Source organism: Lissotriton helveticus, chromosome 2_1, assembly GCF_964261635.1.
Source record: "Lissotriton helveticus chromosome 2_1, aLisHel1.1, whole genome shotgun sequence".
Classification (NCBI taxonomy): domain Eukaryota; kingdom Metazoa; phylum Chordata; class Amphibia; order Caudata; family Salamandridae; genus Lissotriton; species Lissotriton helveticus.
Window position 1 is genome coordinate 1,588,492,317 of NC_136059.1, and position 22,463 is coordinate 1,588,514,779.

Consider the following 22,463-nt stretch of genomic DNA (forward strand, 5'->3'; position numbering starts at 1 on the left):
ACGCAGCTTTCAATGCCCGACGTCCCCACGCATGGAGGTAAGTGAAATAACTTCAGGGCGCATGCGCTATCTCTACTATAGTGCCGAGAAACCTTGATGTACCCGACCTCATCGTCAAAACACAAAAGCTTAAAAAGCTTTGGAGGCTGAAATGATTCAAGCGCTGGTAGGCGTCAGACTGGGTCAGAAAATAAACTCAGCAAAAAGCGGATCCCGTTTGTGGTTTAGATGAAAAACAGCGAGAGATAGCCAGAGATCTATAGCAGCGGAGGAAAGCAGCGAAACCGAAACTTACCAGCTGCGCGCCCCTTGTAGTACAGATGCGGCGTCGGAGGAGGGGGCGGGGAGGGGTGCTGTGACGTCAGCCTCGTTCTCGGAGTCCATTGGCCCCGGCCGCCGGCCTCGGATCTTCCACGCGCTGGAAGGCGGACATGATTCACAGTGACGCGGGGCTCTCCCTCGGGCGGAGCCCCGCGGAGAACACCGGACTGGCGGTAAGTGGGACGGGGGCGGTGCGCTTGTGTGTGCGAGCGTGTGTGTGGCGGGGGAGCGTGTGTGTGTGTGTTTGTGCGCGCGAAGGGGTCTCTGTATGTCTGCGTGCGTGTATGTGCGCTCCTGTGTGTGCGCATGCGTGCAGGGGGAAGTGTGCCTGTGTATGTATGCGCTTCCCAGGAGACAGACACGGCGAGCGCGTTCGCGCGCGCGTGGCCTGCGCCGATCCTTTTGAGAGAAGCGCGCGGCCGGCGCTGTCTCCTGGGAAGCACACTCGGTGACATAAGATCTCGGCGGAGACGCGCTTCCGCGCGTCTTTAGCCGAGACCTAAAAACAAGTAGCAGCTTCCATTTTGACTACAAAACTGTACACAATTACATAAATTAGACACAAGTTTCCGTTTTGATCTGTTGCATTTCTTTTCTCCGAGTCAATAAATAGTTGACTCGAGTAGAGAGGATGGAAGATATTGCCTTTAGATGTTTAAATATGGCGGAATGTTTGCTACTATGAAAACGTTTATACTCCTCTGTAACAATGAGACATGCTAATAGCTGCCGCTGCCCAGCAGAAAGAAGGCTTAAAGATGCTGAATAAACTTGGGGGCCACCAAGCCCCCCTAGTATTATGCAGTGTATATACCGCTTCTGCTGTGATTTCGGGCGTACATTCAGGACCTTTCTTGATCTGTTGCACCGTGTGATCTTCAGATTCTGTGTCTCGATCGGCCTCGGGCTAAGGTGGACGGCGTTCCCTCTCTAAAATAAGTGGGTGGGCTGCGTCCACCTGCGCCGCAGAGCCTCGTGTAAACACGGAATGTGTATACTCTACCTGAACGACATTCTTTTATGCTGCTTCTTCATTCAGTGTCGGGGCATTCAGAACTCAAGCCTGTGATGCCGGTCTGTCTTTGCAGCAGGTACAGAGACCTGCTGAGCTATCTAACCGGATATTAGGACATATTCCAACACCTGATTGAATATCTTTGATTAAAAACTACTTGGATTCCTGTGAAGATCTCTTCACAGAAAGACCAGTGCAGATTTCAAATCGAGGAGTACCTCGTGAGAGCTCAGACTGGGCATGTTTCAGTACAGCATGCCAGGGACAGGTTGGCACCGAGGTGGATAGAGAGAGTTCCGACGAATAACGAACACTGGACTAGAGGTACATTGAGTTGTACAGAAAGAGGCCCAGTTTGAGAGGTCTGCCTCGCTGAAACAGGAGGTGATACTGTAAGGGAGGATTGTTGACGACCCCTCACTAGTGGCAGCATCCTTGATGATTATATCAGGTGTGCACGCACCTAATTAATATTGATGAAGCGCAAACAGATCAAAGTAAACTTGTAGTTCTCTGATAATAAATCCTGTCATATCATTGTTGGTGGCTGCGGATCATTTTCTTCATGTGCACCATGTACGATGATTTGTCATGATGACATCACAAATCGCATAATGACATTTTACACAAGATACTAATGTACTTGAAATAGGCACTTATCTTCTTTCTGACCAAAACATTCATATATGAATACCTTTTTTAGGAAACCCTGTTATCAGTGGAAGGGAAGATTGAAGCACTGCGGGAGTGCTCTGCTGATTTCTGAGTTCCGGCAGAAATGCGTGATACAAGAAGTCAGGACAGATGTCTATTGCGAGAGGTCTCTGTAAGTCTAAGTCTAAAGCAGGGCCACTGGAATTAAGTTATGCGACAATATAAGGCAAATTATGCGTCATCATTTTTACCTGGGCAGAGATTCATCTCAATAGTATCATTTCAACACACAAATACAGCACTAAGCAGCATAAAGGTGACCAGTTAAACCTTTATGAAGGGCCTTCTACTGCGCTGTAACACTCGCTGCAGAGTTTTTATTAACTTTTGATCCGTTTGATCTCGAAACGGAAATAGCTTAAAAAATATCTTTAGATTATGCAGCAGAGGGTTGTTTATGTGGCAAATGTGGCAAATCCATCAATAAGTGGATGATGCTGCTGTAGCAAAATTGCATACATTCAGTGGCCCTGGTCATATGACACATTGTATGTCACAGGTCGGAGACACATGCTTGTATCTCAGGACAGGGATGCTGCTGCTTATGCAAATCGAGATAAAGGTACACGGTGTGTGCTCCGTAGATAAGTTCGTATTGCGAGAGCTTTGCGAACCATAGGCTCGCTTTGACTGGTGACTTTTTGGCTTTGGCGGTGTTTTTTGGTTTGTGAATGTTTGTTCTATGAAGACACACATCATATGAAGACAAGCATTGCCTAAAAGCCCAAAAATATATTTGTAAGCGACAGAACTAGTAGCCCGCCCCTTAGCCCTGAAGGGGACTACTTATTGAGCAGAAGTGCACATTGTGCAAAAGCATAATTCTTTCACTCATCGTACGTTAGGCCAATGACTGAAGTGGGCTGACCCTGTGCCCCATATTGTTTCCTGGTGTAGGTGGAAGCAAAATGTGAGAGGCACTAAAGCACCAATGGATGAAACCACTATAAAGTAAGCATACATACAGCAACAGCTGTGAAATGAACAACATACTGGAATGTTGCTCTTCAGGCTTCTACCAACCAGTAGAAGCTGGGAGCACCACACTGTCTACAATGGAGCATTCAACATTCCAATGTTCTAATTAAGGTTAAGGTAAAGCCTCCCCTTATCCGCTCAAAATAAACAAGGGAGGGGTTCAAACAGATTGAGGAGGAAGGGGGCTCGTCTCTTCTACCCCCAAATTGGCTAAGAAAGAGGCAAACTAAAACCCAAAGAGATCAAGAACAGAAAGAGCCAGTGTAAGTGTGGCATGCCAATACGCCATCCCCCTCGAAGTGCCACTAGACTTAAAGGATATAGTGCTCTACAATTCTAATTAAATGAAGACAAATTATACTGTTTTGTCTTTCATTTTCAGTGCTGCACAGGATTACTCGAAGGGTGATGGTGACAAGTGAAGAAAAAAAAAAGCGTCAATAAGTATCTTTTTCCTTCCCCAAATTATACATCTGCCAACACTGGAGCAGTCAGACACGGTGAACATAATTAATTTTGAAATGTACATAAAAAGGAACTCTTGTCCAGCTAGGAAGCACCTAGAAGCGATTTGAGATATGTCTAGGTGCCCTGTGCCGCACCTACGGGCTACTGTGGCAGCACTCGACTCTTAAGAGGTATAACTACAATACTACTCGTCACAAATAGTGCAGTGGAAAAACACTGTTGAAATGTGTCTGAGTGAAAAAAATGTGTTCTAAGAACTTGCTTTGGTAAAATGACCTGTTCATGATCCACTCCCTCCTCCAACACACTCATCATAAATAGTCCATCATAACCTTTCTGGGAAGCTGCAGTATTATTTTGGACCCCGGACGTAGGGTGACCAGATTTTGAAAAAAAGGGACATTTCACAAAAGTAGTAGAAAGACCACAGTTTTATACCAGCACCACCCAGTGTTCCCCTCAGTCTCTAGATGAAAATGATACCTCACTTGTGTGGGTGCTCAAAGCAGAGTCTGCCTAAACTCTTATGAAAACAAAAAACTGCCCTTTTGGACCCACTTTAGTTCCCCCTCAGTTTTTCATTTTGTAAGTTTTTAGGTTCTCTGCTTTGGGCAGCCACAAAAGTGAGGGATCATTTTAATCAGGAGACCGAAGGGAACGCTGGGTGGTGGGAAATATGTGCCTGTGCGGTCATCCCACAACTTTTTCACACAGAAATGTGAGGAAAATGTGACCTTTTATCTAAATTTAAGGTTTGCAGGGAATTCTGGATAATAAAATGCTGCAGGATCCATGCAAGCCACACAGCCAGCAAAGCTCCATCAATGCACACCCCCACCCAAGCATCATCCATGTACACCGCCAGCCAAGCAACAGACCACGCACACCACCAGCCAAGCGACAGTCTACACACACTGCCAGACATGTGCCATCCACACAGGCAGCTAGCCAAGGGACTATCCAAGCACACTGCCAGCCAAGCGCTAGTCTACACACACTGTCAGATAAGTGCAAGTCCACATACAATGCCAGCAAAATGCAGGTTCACACACAGCCAGCCAAAAGCCAGACAACATACAGACCATCAGCCGAACTCCAGTTCACACACACACACAGAAACTTTTGCTAGTATCTACTGGTTTTCACGCCTAAAAATAACACTGTGCTGCCCCCAAGGGAAGGCAGAAGCAACCCAAATGTGTTCACATAAAAAAGGGAATTAACCCTTGCGTAAGGGGGCAGCTCCTTGACATGCCCATAAACATAGCTCTGGTGCCTAGTGGGCTTCCTGCCCCCCTGGAGGCAGATCGGGGGCTACTGCCCCCATCTGCCCCAAGAAGGGGCAGAAAGTCTGGGGCTATTTTTGAGGGGAGGGGGGCATTAGCATCGTCCATTATGGGCAGCCCAACTTCTCTTTAAAAAAACCCTGGTGTCTAGTGTGCTTTCTGCCCCCACCAGTGGCAGATTGGGGGTAATAACCCCCATCTGCCATCTCAAGGCGGCTAGAAAGACTGTCCCTTTTTTGTTTAGGGGTCAGGGGTACTTGCATGCTCATTGTGGGCAGCCCCCACCACTCTCTTAGATAGAAAAAAATCCCTGGTGTCTAGTGGGCTTCCTGCCCCCGGGGGTAGATCGAGGTCATAACCCCCATCTTCCTCCAGGGGGGCAGAAAGACTGTCCATTTTGTGTCGGGTGGTGGGGCATAGGCATGCCCATTATGGGCAGTGTCTACCCCTCTATTATTAAAGAAAGAAACAATCCCTGGTGCCTAGGGGACTATTGCCCCCATCTGCGCCTGGGGGGGGGGGTAGAAAGACTGTGCCAATATTTGGGAGGGGTGTGGGCATTATAATGCCCATTTAGAGCAGCACCCCCTAAGTTTCCACATACAAAAAAAATCCATGGTGTGTAGTGTGCTTCTGCCCGCCGGGGGGGGGGGAGGGGGCAGAACGACCATGCCAATATTTCAGTATTTCAGAAGAGTGGGGGCATTATAATGAATATTTAGGGCAGCCCCCAACTATAAGTTAGTGCACAAAAAAAAATCCCTGGTGTTTAGGGTGCATTCTGCCGGCCCCGTGGGGGGGAAATTGGGGGCTATTGCCCCCATCTGTGTCCAGGGGGGAAGAAAGACTGTGCCAATTATCAGTAGTGGCATTATTATGCGCATTTAGGGAAGCCCCCACCCCTAAGTTGTGCACAAAAAATCCCTGGTGTCTAGTGTGCTTTCTGCCCCCGCGGGGGGGGGGGATTGGTGGCTTTTGGCCCCATCTGTGCCTCCGGTGGCAGTAAGACTGCACCAATATTCTGGAGGGGTGGGGGCATTAGGGCAGCCCCATCCCTAAACCCTGTGCAAAAACAAAACCTTGGTGTCTAGTGGCCCCATCTGTCTCCCAAGGGGGCAGAAAGACTGAGCAAATGCCCTTGCCTGGTGTCTAGTGGGTGGATCCCTGCTTGGCTATCACCCTCCTGTGGCGCTCCCCTAGCAGCAATCCACTAGGGAAGGGTACCATTAGAAAAGGGATATTCTCCCATATCCAGTGATCCCTCTCCTGGTTGCCTAAAAGGGATATTCTCCCATATCCAGTGATCCCTCTCCTGGTTGCCTATGTGCTCGGGGGGGGGGGGGTTGAGATAGACTCCTGAGCACATAGGCACATTTCAGTTTCGGTTTCAGTGTAATGACGTTGGTGCCCCAAGCGCGCCAATCATTACTACAGTGACACAAAAAAAATTGCCTCAGGCAGCTCAGGAAGCTCTTCCCCAGCTCCTGAGGCTCAAAGAAAAAAAATCCCTCTACTGTTCACAGCAGAGGGATTTCTAACTGCTGTACCAAGGACATAATGGTTGCGTCCTTGGCACAGCTGCACCGCAGCCGAGGACGTAGCTATTACGTCGTCCGCATAGAATGCGTTATTGAACTTGTGGTAGTGATTTAAGCAGAGCCTGCATGAAAACAGACATGATAGTTGAAACTGGCTACTCAGGGTATGCAAATACCTTTATTCATGCATCCCTGGGTCAAGATTAAAACAAGCTAAACACTGCAGGATATATTAGACCTGCTGGGGTGTGTCATCAAAGTCGGTCAACATGTTTCTGCCCTCAGAAGAGGTGTTGGGGCATTTTGCGGACCTGTATTAGTGGTGCTTCTGCTCTAGTTAGTGCTCAGAACCGAATATATATATATATATGGTGAAATAATACAAAACCTTCTAGTGGTCCTATAGGAATCTAAGGGGAGGGATCCACTGGTGGTTACCTGCAAAACAATATATGTAATAAACAGAACAACAGTTAGGATATAAACAAACTCAAGGTGGGGCAAAAACCACCAAGCCATCAAACACATTGGAGTGTGGCACATCTATTTTTGAAACACATATCACAAATACCCATTACCACAGTTAAGTGCGGGACAACAGGAACAGGTAAGTGCTAGGATAGGTACATATATGATGCGACTCATAGAGAGGCTTACCCACAATCGTCGGGCATGGTGCCTCAACTCAGGCCCAGGCGTGAAGCTCAGTGTACTCTCTGTCCTACATATCATTATAGGAGAGAGTAGAAGAGAAAAAGAAGGAAAAGTAAAAAACTAGAAAAAGTAAAACTCTCCGTATTTCGAACTCAAAGATGAAATAGAAAGGCAGGATGCCACAGAGATATCAATACTTGTTAGGGAAAGGAGGTGTCACCACCGTCATTCCAGGAGGCTTATGGTAAACGTTATCCATGATTAAAAGAGGCTTTTGGAGAACATAACTCAGCCAGGTTTATTGCTAATTGAAGGGTAAGGTGTCTGGCTCTTCATGCAGAGCCCGTATTGTCTCTTTAAATAGTATTGATAGTTTGTAGGTTTTGAGGTCATTAGGTTTGTTTTTGTTTGCTATTTTGGTGAGTCTATCATTAGTTATTTTTTATGTAGACTTACTTTTTTATTTCTTTTTGATGCTTTGTGATATTTTCTGGTAGTTTATTGGTTATCAAGTTGTACATTTTTTTCTTTTAGGAGGTCTGTGTAAAAAGATAAAAGTTAGAAAGTGTGTACATTTTTTTGGTATTTCATATTTTTAAGTTTGTTTACAGTTACATTCGAGTTTAAACAGTTGCTTGGTTATGTAGTTGTTAAGGTGTATATGTATATTTTTTTTACTGGTTTGTAGAGAGAATTTAGCAGCGTTTTGTGGTTTTGCAGCTTTTGTCATTTTTGCAGTACTCCTTGTTCTAATTAGTGTGCCTTTTATATTGTTGATTTGATTGTTTGATTTTATTGGTTGAAGTTGTTTATAGTTTAATTTTATTGATTGGGTTATCGTAATTTTTTTATAAGTTGAATCCTTCTATGGTAAACGCTCTCTCCCAACACCTTTTAAAAATATTTGTAGCACGCATTTGCAATGCAATAGGACTCGCATTTGCAGAGAGCTGGGAAAAGAGCAATGAAGAGGAGCAGAGAGCTTGGAAAAGGGCAGTGAAGGGGATCAAAGGGCAGGGAAGAGGGACGGAGGGCAGTGAAGAGGATCAGAGATCTTGGAAAAGGGCAGTGAAGAGTAGCAGAGAGCTGGGAAAAGGGCAATGAAGAGGAGCAGACAGCTGGGAAAAGGGCAGTGAAGAGGAGCAGAGAGCTTCGAAAATGAACAGAGGGCAGTGAAGAGGAGCAGAGAACTTGGAGAAGGGCAGTGCAGAGGAGCAGAGAGCTGGGAAAAGTGCAATGAAGAAGAGCAGAGTGTTTGGAAAAGGGCAGTGAAGAGGAGAAGAGAGCTGGGAAGATGAAAAGAGGGCAGTGAAGAGGAGCAGAGATCTTGGAAAACGAACAGAAGGCAGTGAAGAGGAGCAGAGAGCTTGGAAAAGGGCATTGAAGAGGAGCAGAGAGCTTGGAAAAGGGCAGTAAAGAGGAAGAAAGGGCAGTGAAGAGGGACAGGGCCAGTGAAGAGTAGCAGAGAGCTTGGAAAAGGGCAGTGAAGAGGAGCAGAGAGCTGGGAAAGGGGCAGTGAAGAGGAGCAGAGAGCTCGGAAAAGGGCAGTAAAGAGGAAGAAAGGGCAGTGAAGAGGGACAGGGCCAGTGAAGAGTAGCAGAGAGCTTGGAAAAGGGCAGTGAAGAGGAGCAGAGAGCTTGGAAAAGGGAAGTGAAGAGGAGCAGAGAGCTGGGAAGATGAACAGAGGGCTGTGAAGAGGAGCAAGAATCTTGGGAAACAAACAGAGTGCAGTGAAGAGGAGCAGAGACCTTGGAAAAGGGCAGTGAAGAGGAGCAGGGAGCTTGGAAAAAGGCAGTGAAGAGGAGCAGAGAGCTGGGGAAAGGGCAGTGAAGAGGAGCAGGGAGCTTGGAAAAAGGCAGTGAAGAGGAGCAGAGAGGATGGAAAAGGGAAGTGAAGAGGAGCAGAGAGCTGGGAAGATGAACAGAGGGCTGTGAAGAGGAGCAAGAATCTTGGGAAACAAACAGAGTGCAGTGAAGAGGAGCAGAGACCTTGGAAAAGGGCAGTGAAGAGGAGCAGGGAGCTTGGAAAAAGGCAGTGAAGAGGAGCAGAGAGCTGGGGAAAGGGCAGTGAAGAGGAGCAGAGAGCTGGGAAAAGGGCAATGAAGAGGAGCAGAGAGGATGGAAAAGGGCAGTGAAGAGGAGCAGAGAGTTTGGAAAAAGGCAGTGAAGAAGAGCAGAGAGTTTGGAAAAGGGCAGTGAAGAGGAGCAGAGAGCTGGGAAGATGAACAGAGGGCAGTGAAGAGGAGCAGAGAGCAGGGAAGACAAACAGAGGGCAGTGACGAGGAGCAGAGAGCTTGGAAAACGGCAGTGAAGAGGAACAGAGAGCTGGGAAAAGGGCAGTGAAGAGGAGCAGAGAGCTGGGAAAAGGGCAGTAAAGAGGAGCAAAGGGCAGTAAAGAGGAGCAAAGGGCTGGGAAGAGGGACAGAGGGCAGTGAAGAGGAGCAGAGAACTGGGAAGATGAACAGAGGGCAGTGAAGAGGAGCAAGAATCTTGGAAAACAAACAGAGGGCAGTGAAGAGGAGCAGTGAGCTTGGAAAAGAGCAGTGAAGAGGAGCAGAGAGCTGGGGAAAGGGCAGTGAAGAGGAGCACAGAGCTGTGAAAAGGGGAATGACGAGGAGCAGAGAGGATGGAAAAGGGCAGTGAAGAGGAGCAGAGAGTTTGGAAAAAGGCAGTGAAGAAGAGCAGAGAGTTTGGAAAAGGGCAGTGAAGAGGAGCAGACAGCTGGGAAGATGAACAGAGGGCAGTGAAGAGGAGCAGAGAGCGGGGAAGACAAACAGAGGGAAGTGAAGAGGAGCAGAGAGCTGGAAAAGGGCAGTGAAGAGGAGCAGAGAGCTGGGAAAAGGGCAGTGAAGAGGAGCAGAGAGCTGGAAAAGGGCAGTAAAGAGGAGCAAAGGGCAGTAAAGAGGAGCAAAGGGCTGGGAAGAGGGACAGAGGGCAGTGAAGAGGAGCAGAGAGCTTGGAAAAGGGCAGTGAAGAGTAGCAGAGAGCTGGGAAAAGGGCAGTAAAGAGCAGCAGAGAGCTGGGAAGATGAGCAGAGGGCAGTGAAGAGGAGCGGGGTGGCTGGGAAGAGGAGCAGTGGGTCAAGAAGAGGAACAGAGGGCTATTAAAAAGGGGAAAAAACAAGGGGCTGTTTAGACGGATTGCGGGCTGTGAAGAGGATCGGGGGTCTCTGACTAGTAGCAGAGGGTTGGGAAGAGACGCCAAGAGCCGTGAAGAAGGAGCAGTATTCACTGAAGAGGAACGGAGCTCTTCGAAGACGAGGAGAGAGAGGGATGTGAAGTATGGCAGACGATCTTGGGGCTGTGAAGAGGTGCGAGGAGAAGCGAGTACACAGGATACTGTGAAGAGGAGAGAGGGGACCGTGGAAAGGTGCCAGTGGCTATAAGTGGAGCCGGCCATAGCCAGGAGCTGACGGGTGCGCGGGGAGGGGTTGGGTAGCTCCCTTACCTTGCTGGCACTCGCCCTTGACCCTCTGGCTGAGGGCCTACTCCCCCCTCCCCTGGGCGGCGGCGCTGGCGGCCTGCAGTTGGCAGCCGCTGGGGTAGGTGACGCCGGTGCTGCGGCACACCGGGTACCGGGTCTTGCACACGCACACCCCGGCGCCGCTGGGCCCTTTCTGCACTTGCTGATCATGGGGCACTCAGGGCCGGCCCCGCAGGCCCCCACTGGCCTGCACGGCTTGCCCTCCCCGGGGCGCGAAGCAGCTGCAGGTGTCTAGCACTGTGTCCAAGGCGGAGCCCTCCTCTGTCAGAGGTGGGCACAGGGCCGGCTGGCACTGCCTGCAGCCCTGGTGGGGCACCAGGGAGGAGAGCACGAGCATCGTGGGCAGGAGCAGGAGGGACGAGAGCTCTGCCCTGGGCTCCCTCCGGGAGTAATTGCACCTCTCCTCTTCACATCGTGTGCAGCCAGAACAGCGAGTACACCTCCGGCCAGCGAGTACACCTCCGGCCAGCGAGTGACACGCACTGCAGGCGGCCACCAATGGAGGAAGCAGCGCCACTGCTGAGCAGTGTGCGCCTGAAAGAAAATAGTGCTCACCGAATACATAACGCTGACCGTGTAACACCGTAAGTGAAAGGTCCAGTCGTTATGGGCGGTCAGAAAAGGAGACAGGGCAGTAACAAGTAGGGACTAAGAAGCCTCATATTGAATCGGAAGCCAGCGTTTACCAAAGACAGTGCCACCAGCCAATGAAAAATATGCGCGGAGAGTGGGCAAGGCTTCTACAGCACTTCCACATCATACCCTACTACAGCATGCCTCACAAAGCGAACTGCGCATGCGCGCTGCAACGTTAGGCTCGACCTAAAAACACATTGGCAAAGCTGTTGCAGGCAGGACACACTCTCTCCCAACGCTTTTTAAAAATATTTGATCTAGGTGTGGAGCCCATCTCTGAACTACTAGCGGCCCGACCCCTCCTGTATTGGAGAAGGCTCTGGACAGTACCTGAGCTTGCAGACTACAGAGCTGAGTTCGCTGCTGTCTGGGGGTCCTTGAAGAGTAAGAAAATATCCTGGCTGCTCCACATTAAAACTATTGCCTATCGAATCGGAATGCCCCAAATATGGGAGTCCCCGGCGGAGAGCTGCCCAGTGGTGCGGAGAACTGAGCTGCTGACCTCTCTGAGGCACTATAACCTAAGTCTGCTGCATCGCCTGCCAAGTATGGGCAGGTTGTCTTTGGAATTCTTGCAGGTAAAACTTGTGCCCAGAAGGGAGGAATTTTTGGACCAAATGGAACCTCCCCTTGCAAGAAAACTATATACACAATTAAGGCATGGTTGCCTGCCACTTGGGGCCTTGACCTGCAAATGGGCAGGTCAAGAGGAGGGAATTTGCCCTGTCTGCAACAATAGCAAAGAAGACATTGCCCATGTTTTGTTTTTTTGCCCCGCTTATAGTGCAATTCGGAGAGCCTGGCTGGTACCACTATGTAGAAATCTGGGACTAAACCATTGTGCTCAAGCTGTTAGAATTTTAAAATTTGATACACCCCCCTCATTGTGTTTTCGGTCTCCCGCTTTCTGTATAGTATGTGGCGTAGAAGGTCCACCTTGATTAATTGTGACTAATTTTTAACGATGACTACTTTGTTGATAACTGATTGTTTAATACTGTCTTAACCATTGGTTCTTAATTATTTATGTATTTTATTGTATGTACATATTTTATCTGTGCTTTCATGGTCGTCGACCGAAATAAAGTTATCAATGATGATGATGAAAAATATTTGTAGCACCTATTTGCAATGCAATAGGTCTTGCATTTGCGAGAGTTTAAGCTATTGGCATTGTAAATGACAATGCCTTTTATTTATCTGTTTCAAAAACAATACATAACTAAAAGGCATTGTCATTTACAATGCCAATAGCTCAACTCTCGTAAATGCGAGACCTATTGCATTGCAAATGCTTGTTTTTTACTGGTGCCAAGTAGGCCTACAATCGCAGTTGCCTTCAGGGGCTTTTAGTTTTGCTTTTAATGATGATTCACAATCATATCATGCAAAGCGAGGACGGCCAAATAAAAACGACTGGCTGACAGTGGCATACGTGTCATGAAGCAACTTGACAGCTTCTACTTTAAACAAAAAGTTTAAAGTACATTTCGAAACTGAGAAAGCTTGTTTTATGTGCAAACCAAACTTTCTCCCGATTCCCGAGAGTCAGTGCTTTAAATGGGCCTGTACTCACCGGTACTGAGTACCGGCACTTCTTCATTTTCTCCCCTTGAGTACCGGCGCTTTTTTCTAGAAGAAACAGAGTACCGGTACTCATGGGGATCTGACTTTAACCGAGGCAGCGGGCTCCCTTTATCCCTCAAGTTATACTACGGCAGCACCTTTCAAGCACTGCACGGAATCAATCAATGGAGCTCGTCACCAGGACCCAGCGTGAGCTGCTTTGTAAATCAGAGCAGGGGTGTGTCTGCTGAGTCGTTTGCTTATCCAAAGATCTTTCACAGTGGGCGCCAAGAGGGGGCTTTAAAATCTAATGGGTGGCGGTGGGAGGCACTATTCAGGACATAACAAAAGAACGTATGGGAAGGCATTTACAGTTGCCACGCATCTGAATTGCTTTCTTGCACACTTCCACTTCCACACTCGCTGATTCCTATTTCATCGACCTTGGACAGACCTTAAGACCAATCAAAAATGTGGAGATTGGCACCTGGTTCCCCAGTACAGACGTTGTCAGCTCTGGCCCTAACTCCGGTTTACAAATGTTCCAGGAGAGACTTGTTTATTTATTTTATGCGTTTTTATATAGCGCGTACTTTACCCGAAGGTGTCAGAGCGCTTCACAATAGGAACAGTAATGATACATGAGGAGAAAATTACAAGTGAACAAATTACAAAAGCAAACGTTAAGTTACATGAGGCAAAAGTGACAATTGTGAGCAAACAAAATACAAGAGGTAGCAAACGATACATTACAGGAGGAAAAAGTGATATGTGTGCAGGTTACAAAAGCATACAAAGTACAAGTAAAGGTATTAGTACAGCAATAAATGGCAGACACTCCAGCACAAGAACAAATGTTACATGAGGCAATGGTGGCACTTGCGCAAGTATCTAAAGCAAACAAAATGTAAGAGGTAGCAAACAGTATGTTACAAGAGAAAAGTGACGTGTGCATGTCACAAAAGAGTACCAGTGCTGGACAGATGGCTCAGTGGGCTGTAGGCTACCGGTTCGATTTAAGGCAGGCTGAAGCAGCATGTAATCCTTAGGCGGTTGATAAAATGCATGCAGATTTCATGCATACAACCTTGGCACGGTCAAAGAGCGAACCCTGCCCCTTGTTCCCCCTTAGCCCCGCCCCAAACTCCGCCCACTGCTCCTTTTGGTGAGTACCTGCACTTATTTTTTTCCATTTAAAGCACTGCCGAGAGTTCACTCTTTGCATCGCGCTTTTAAAAATGTTTTTACAATTTCAAACATTTTGCCTTTTGACTAATTAAAAAGTTTATATGAAGATGCAAGCTTCCACAAGACAAATTACTCAGGCAAAGCAGGCGCTAGCAACAGGAGTGGCTGTAGGTTCCATTGCCTGCAAGGACTATGAGCAACACAGCACCAGTGCAAGCATATTCCCCTCACAGAACAGGTACAACTCAAGCACTACAGGCCAAGCTTCTCTCATCATGAAAGAAGGTACACATTGATAAGGAGCAGTAAAAAAGTCCTTCTCTAATCTGGATGAAATGTTCTGTGGGCCACCTGCAACTGTCCTACTGCCCATGCATATGCATCAGAAAATACCTTGTACTTCTGATGTATGCTGTTATGTTAAATACAAAACTAATAAAAAAAATGTTTTGAAAACAAATGTATGTCCTTCTCCAGAGAACAGGTAAAGCAGCAACAGTCAAGTTTTCCCCTCCCGCACACAGAAGGCACACACTAGCGATGGCGGTGCAAGCTTTCCACCGTATAGAACACATCCAGTTCTGCAGGTAGCAGAACGTCCCTTGCTCGCAAAAAACATGCATCATGCCAGCAGCATAGCAAGTTTCCACCTCGTCAGAACAAAGTCATTTTGCAAGGTTTCCTTCACTGCAGAAAGGAATATTCACAGCAGGAATGATATAAGGATGCACTGATCACAGAGGATTTAGAGAGCTATTTGAAACCTTGAATTTATTTTTGGCTCCCTACTGTTTACTGTCTCAAACCTATACTTTACAAACATTTTGTGAAGAACTGGCTTGTTTTGTTCTGCGTCTCTAAAATCCAGAAAATGTACTTCGAAACAAAAACATGTACAAACCTCCAGTGGCGGCTGATGCATATTAACAGTGGTGAGGTGGGTGGAGGGAGTGCAGGGGGGTGGGGGCGGGATAAAACAAACAAAAAAAGAAAACGCACCTCATGCTGCTTCTGCTGTCTCCCGTCTCGGAGCTCCTCTGCTTCCTGGTCCCAGCGGACACTGGGACAGTAGCAGACTCCCTGTGCAATTGCTGCACTGCTCTCATTTTGTAGGAGCAGCGCAGGGATTGGCCTGAGCAGGCTGGTTTGATGCTCCGCTCAAGACAGGGAGTCTGTGCTATTTCTCCAAAAGCCAGGTTGGAGAAACCTAACTGCGCATGCACAGTTAGTAGTGCAAATCACTCCACCTCCTCCCATGGCCCAGCCCAGCCCCGCCCATATCATTTTATTTTTCGGCTGCTGGCTGAGGCGACAATACTCCGCCATTGAGGAGGAGCCGCCCCTGCAAACCTCTCTTCTTTGCCTCTATCTTGTCCCTAAAGATATTATGTCAGAAGCAAATAAGTGTAAATTGTCTCGCAATAATCCAGAAGTCCCTAATGGTATTATGCACGCATGTGAGAATAAGACCATGTAATGTATTAAAATGCTGTCGCATTTGCTATGACGATGTTTGGACATGGCCGGCCAATGTATTGATATATTTGTAAAAAAAAACTGAAAAAAGGGCAAAAGGGATCAATTAAAGACTCTCGGACTAAATCCCCTTAATTCAATTTGTCAGTCACAAAGTAGACCGAAGTCTGTTCAAAAGAGTGTTCATTAATGTATAGACACTACAAGTCTCAAGTGCTCGAAAGGTGGAGTACAAAAGACAAACCTGAAAGGGTTTAAATAGAGATCAGAGTCAAGATGCAGTCTCCATTGTATATCCTTTTTTAACTCACATCTTGCTTTTGGTTTCTTGCACTGAACTATTCATTTAAAAGAGTCTTTCCCTCTTACACTATTCTCCTGTATAGAATTCTACAAGACAATACAACTATTTTCTTCTTTCCTCCTTCTGGATGGAGGTAGGGTGAAGTGTAGTTGTTTGGCATCCCAGATGACGACACTGGGCACGAAATGTGTAATGATGGGACACCAATGATCCCTTAAGGAGTTTCTCTGTTTTCTTCTAGGTCATCCAAGTGATGGCCTTTCATTCTGCATCTTGACTCTGATCTCTATTTAAACCCTTTCAGGTTTGGCTTTTGTACTCCACCTTTCGAGCACTTGAGACTTGTAGTGTCTATACATTAATGAACACTCTTTTGGATATATTTGTAACCAAATGCAATACAATGATTTATAAAAAAAATCTAAAACAACCCAGAAGTCACTTTCATTCTTAATATCATCAAAGCAGATCCCCTGGAGGTTATTTCCCTAGCTACGTTTTGCACTCCTGAAGTCTTGCACCAATCTTGACGAATATTGTGAATTGCTCATTGTCTTATGGAGAACTTCTACTGGACTGAATGTTAATGAGTAAAAACTCCTCTCTTTAAAACACAGTAACTTAGACAGAGTGTAGTTGGAAACTGCAGACTGATCACTCTCCTTTTACCCTTAGGGCAGTTTACTGAGATTCGTACTGCCTAGATGGATGGCAACTTAGTTTTCACTTTGCTGTGGAGGAGGTCAGAGCAATCTTACACCAAGGTGATTCTGCTGTAATTATGATTTTAGATCCCTCAGCAGTGTTTGATACAGTGGCGGCTCCTCTGCTAAGGTGGAGGAGCGTTGCCCCACTGCTCACAGAGCACAGTAAACAAAAACAAAAAAATGATAATAACTGAATTTATTATCATTTTATTTTTCGTATGGTCAGGCTAGGGTGGGGCTTGGCTCCGCTGACGTCAGGGAGGAGGCGTGGTTGTGCACTCTGTAGAGTGCGCATGTTCTCCATGCAGGCTGCATTACAGTCTGCATGGAGAACATGCCCAGTCCCCCATTCCCTGCCTGAGCGCCGAACCACGGAACTCAGACCAATCACAACACTGCATTGCAGCATTGTGACTGGTCCAAGGGAGCCTGGGTGCTTACCAATCACAATGCTGCATTGCAGCGTTGTGTTTGGGTGTGGGGAGCCAGGGTGCTTGAGACTCACTCGGCGCGGGAGAGACGTGGCGATGGAGAGACGCAGCGAGATCAGGTAAGTGATTTTTTACCCTCCCCCATCACGCCACCCCCATACCTTACTGCCTGCCAATGGTTTGATATGGTGGGCCATGAACTTCTGCTGGGTTGTATTGGAATTGGAAGTATTACCTTGAATTGTTTTTCATCGTTTTTCAGTGATCGTTTCCAAATTGTTACAGTACCTCCTTTCCTCCTTTTCGTTCCTCGTCTCGACCAGTCAGCTGTGGCGGGCGCATCACTGTCTCCCATTCTGTTCAATGTGTATGTTCATCCTTTGTTGGAAATGATCTAATCTGTCGGCTGCAGAACACTTATCTAGTTTGATGACAACCATTTGATTGTTCGGTTAGATCATTTGCTCTAGCTCTCTTCTTAAAATCTGGCCACATACCTTGCAGAAGAACCATTGTGGATTACAACTAACTTCCTCAGCTGAATGCTGGTAAATCAGAGATCCATATATTAGGCAACAATGACAGGAATCTGACTCAATCTGCCTAGCAACAATGACAGGAATCTGACTCAATCTGCCTAGCAACAATGACAGGAATCTGACTCAATCTGCCTAGCAACAATGACAGGAATCTGACTCAATCTGCCTAGCTACTTCCGAAGAGTGAGGATCCCTCAACGGCAAAGAGGGTCAAAGCAGGGTTTTGGACTCCTGTTTTTTTTGGACTCCATTTCATTCAGTCTCTTCGAACTGTTTTCTCCATGTAAAGTTATTAAAATCCTCCTACCTTCCTTAATACAGGAGCTACATGCCCAAGTGGATACTGATTGTAATATTTCAAGATTGACTATGCCAATATCCTCTACTATGGACTGCCTGGTTAGCTGATTGACAACTTGCAAATAATACAAAACCTTGTTGCAAGGCTAGTATGTAAGAATAAAACAAAGTTGAGTCAGTGAAGCAGCGCTAGGAAGAAATAGTATATATATAAAGAAGTGTTGTCAGTTCAATACATTTTGTCGTATGCACAGAGTTTACTGTAACACTGAAAAATTCCCTCTCTCATCATATTTCACTCCCTATTCTGTTGGAAGACATTTACAATTAAATACTCATTTCATTTTCATTTCATACAGCAGTATGTTGTCTTTGTTTATTGATAATTAAATACTCAACCGCTGTTCAATATCCTTAGATTTAGACTTTCGAGAACTGAAGGTTTTGCCCTATCTAATCTTCACCCACACTTTTGGAACAATCTTCTTTTTCATACAAGAGTATTTCCTATTGTCTGAAGTTTAGAAAAGCTTTAAAAACTCATCTGATCTGCTAGCTACTGGACTACACTTTTACATGATTTCTAGTGGCAAGATGCCTTCGTTGGTGAACGTGTGTTTAACAAATAACATAACATTTATAACCCAAGCTTCAGTGTCACACACATTTGCTAGGAGCAGTCACTTAATCTACTGGTGGATGAATGAGTGAATGTACAAGTGCTGCTGCTACCCTCCCTCGTGTGTCAGTTTCTTTCAGTAACCCTGCTGTTGCTCTCTTTCATTTCTAGCTTCACTTGGGCTGTACTCAAAGTGGCTTCCCAAATACCCTGCAAGTCCTGCAGAGGTAATTCTGAGTTCTGCTGCCAGTGTTGTAACTCCTACTGGTGTATTATTCTGCCGTTTTGCAAATGTGACGGAGTCCTACTCTAAATGCCTGTTGTTAAGGTTAATCATACTTAACTAGAGCTTGCGGATGAGGTCACAACCCTGCAACTGCATAACCTTTGGATTGTGTAGTATTTTCTTTTACTGTGCGTCTACTTTCTGTTAAGTAAAGATATGCAATGAACTGCATAACATGGTATAGTGTCTGTTGTTTGACTGTTGAGTTCTGAGCTCTTGGCCCCCACACTACATCCCAAGAAGTCTTTGACTGCTTGACATCACTATCCTGAGAGCCAGGTGTGCAAAGGGTATTCTTGGCCGTGTTTATTGAGCCATAGTTGAACACAACCATCACAATTGGTAAGTTAAGGTAATACGTTATTGTACAGTTAATTAAAACCATTACAAAACATCATCAATTAAAACAGTTTCATAGCAGCCATAACAAATTACGATAATACTATGGTACACTGTGAGTAAAAACTGCTATTAAAATAATAAAGCTAAGACTATTAAAATGTAGGTAGAGTATAAGATTGGCCTAAGAACTGACTCGATTCTGTTCTGCCAATAAAAAATGTGTGGGGTGGCCCTCTAGATAAGTTGGGCTAACTTGCATTCCCATTCAATCCAGTTAAGTATTGAAGCCCTTAATGTGCCTTGGCCACAAGAAATGATCCACTGCATAAACTTGTGCTTGCTTAATCCAGCCCAGAAGAGAATTACCACATGTACTACAAAGAGAGCGAACAGTAGAGTAGGAAGAAAAGAAAAAAATAAATCCCAGTAATGCCCTTGAAACAACACAAACAATTGATTGCGTGAAGAACAAAAAGTTTCAGAAAGGCATCTAAGCTGTAATTATTCGGTTCTTGAACTCTGACCATTAACTGTTCAAGGTTTTAAAGTTTTTAGCAGTAAAGCTCAATGAACACCAAGATACCGACTAGTCCCTTGTTGCCATCAGGTTACTTTGGCTCTTAGGGTACAAAGATTGCACTGGCTTCCTCTACTGCCCTTCCTGCTTATCCGCTAATGCGAAGCGGAACCTTCTTCATGAGGATTTTAGCGCTGTATTCTGCTCTGCAACCAGACCAATTTGACTTTTTCTGTTTATTCTTTCACTTTATTAAGGACAGCTTCAACAGCTTCAAGATATTTTACCAACCAGCAGCTCAGTTGGACTTCATCCCCGGAGAAGCATGCCAGGACTGCTTGCCTGCATGACCTTATCCGGTTTTTAGGTCTCGCTGAACCAACGCGCATGCGTTGTTCTGCGAGAGTATTGTAGGTGAAACAAACTCTTGAAACCAGCGAGGATTGTCCCCAATGCATGTGAGGTACTCAAGCGCGACGCTTCCCCAGCGCGCGTTTGGCCTCACTTCTCAATCACACCCCATATGGTGTTCCCTCCCACTCGCTCGCACATCAAAGGCTGCTGCTCCCCCGCCAATGCGCTCCCGCCCCGCCCCCCCCACAGCAATGCCAAGAGCTTGTTTGTTATTATTTCCTTTCAGCCCGGCCGCACGGCCAATGCTTGTTGGTAAACTATGCCCTTCGCAAGTGACACTCCGTTCAGTGGTCTTCCTTGATTGCAGTTTCCTATTTCCTGGCGAGTGTCCGTGCTGTTGTCCCCAGCCTGAAGAAACACGGTCTGGAGTTTCATTTAATCTACTGCTTGTTATTCTTTCCCTCAGCTCGTGTATCAGCCCGCTTCATGGACGCAGCAATTTTTCTTGCAATCAAAAACAAAGCTGGCCCCGGCTTGAAAACAGGTCTGTAAATCTTTTTTTTGAGGAATTTCGCCCCTCTGCCGCCCCACACCCTCCCGCCCGTCACTACCTGTTATTTTCAATGCTTCGTCACTTAATATCCCATGCCGTGGTCCCCGCTCTCCGCGCCCATCGCTGCCTATTATTATTCAGTGCTGCAGTACCCGTTGTAGTCACTTAAGATCCCCGTGCCATCCCCTCCCCCACCACCACTTCCCGCTCGTCGCTGCCTGTTAATTTTAGTGCTTCGGCACTGGTCACCTTCACTTGCTGCTGCGCAACAAGTTAGTTAATTGTACACCTGTACTGTGACTCATGTGAGAGAACAATAATACCATTAAATCTTAAAACAACAGCAACATTTCAAATCTCAGTACAACTTCTTAGGGGAAAACATTTCTTTGCATAGGGCGTAAGTAACACATGCTTCCATAGCACAGACCTTTGCCTACACATCCAGTACACGCCGTTCTTCAAACGGTCCTAAGTGATGGCGCCTGGTTATAAAAAGCAGCCGCACAGATGTACTGGGAGGCAACCTTGTGTTTGCTAAGTGCTTTGCCGACAACAACTCACCTGAGAGCACAGAAGCATGACCAACTCCACCATAGAACTTCTGGATTTTATGCACACCAAACCGAAAAAAACAGATAGATATCTGGTCACATCTCAAAGACAGTCTGCTCAGCCCATGGTGACACGTAGCAATACTATTCACACGTAAACGAGCAAGTGGCTTCCAATTATGTACTTTCATTCTTAAGGAGAGCAAAGAGACACATTTCAGTGTAAAAAAAAATCTGCATTACAATTAAAAGTATAGAATGGCGAAAATGGGCCATTAGAAGTTTGGAAAGAGGAAAATGCCTGCGTTAGTAAGAAAGTATAATAGCAAATGCGGTTTGTGTGTCCCTCAAAACGTATCCATTAACTCATCTCTGTACCACACATTAGTCATGTCAACTGAAGACAAAACCAACTGCAACTTTAGATCTGTTTGCGTTTATATTACTGGTGACAATGTGCAGGGCATCTGCTGTATTGATCCATAGTATCTACGTTATGCTGCTTCACAGCGTGTAGTCATTACATGCAGAGAAGGGAAATTGCTCCATGACCTTTGCTTTCTCCGTTGCTCTTCTGCCTTCAGCCCTCTAGCTATCAAACAAGCTTCCAGTTTGTTTGGTGGCAACAGACATCCGAAACATTCTCATTAATACGTTGACCCTTGACCTGCAGTAATCCTTCGCAGAAGTGCAAGTGGTAGCACATTAGATGTTTGCAAGTGTTTATAAATACATTTTGAGTATTCCTTTGTTGAACATTTGTAATACATTCTCAAAGCCCCACACGCATGCAAAGATTGATTTACAGGGATGCATTTTTATGATAAGTGAAATAAAAACGGTTATCTTACTGTTAAAATTTTTTGAGCTGGAGAACAGTTAAAAGGCCTCGAATTGCAAACTGTTATGTGAAAACGTATTTGTTTTTCCAGATGCTTTAAAGTACCTTATCAATAACACTGCAAACTGGCACTATGTTTTATCGTTCTTGGCATTAAAATTAAAATGTACTAATGAAATTATGAATAAAACATTAACATTTCAGATGATTGGATATATTTTCGCTGCATTTCATACACAAACTACCAATTACCCTAATCCACTCCACTGCAAACCAAAAATATACGTGAAAAACAATATCATTTACAACACCAATAACTCTAACTTTCACAAATGCGAGACCGATTGCATTGCAAAAGCTTTTTTTTTCTATGCAAGTAACAGAGCCAAGAGAAGCTCGATCTAAAAACTGCAAACATACTGGAGGAAGGCATGAAAGTAGGAGATTCCATGCTAATATAGTTCTCTATAAGTTTCCTCCCCTCTTTAGCAGAAACAGCTTTGAAGCAAATGTGTTAAGGTCTGATAGGAAAGGGCCATAAAGACTTGCCAGCATTACTTCCACTGCTGCTGTGTGCCATCACATCAACTTCTGAACAAGGGGTTTGGTTGTCAGGTTTGGTGGCTTAGTGGATTAATGCATCCCCTCTAGGGATGCGTGTTTGACCTCATGGTCACAGGTTCAAATTCCAACAGGTCTCACTCAACCTTTCATCCTTCCAAAGTCAATGCTTTGAGTTGGGTAACAATAAAGATCTGTTATTTTAGCTTCAAGATGCCCCAAAGTGTGAAAGT

The 22,463-nt window shown here is 45.8% G+C and overlaps 1 protein-coding gene across 2 annotated transcripts in view; it reads left to right on the forward strand.

The window, feature by feature from the left end:
* The window catches only part of SLC49A3 (solute carrier family 49 member 3), a 484,926-nt gene that overhangs the window by 102,958 nt on the left and 359,505 nt on the right, over positions 1-22,463 (forward strand). The window contains exon 1 of one of the 2 annotated variants that reach the window (XM_078676556.1): positions 20,133-20,265. The exons of the other annotated variant lie outside the window; for it this stretch is intronic. The gene's annotated coding sequence lies outside the window, so the exon portion shown is untranslated. Of the gene's footprint in view, positions 1-20,132; positions 20,266-22,463 lie in introns of those variants that run through there. 2 annotated transcript variants of the gene reach the window in all.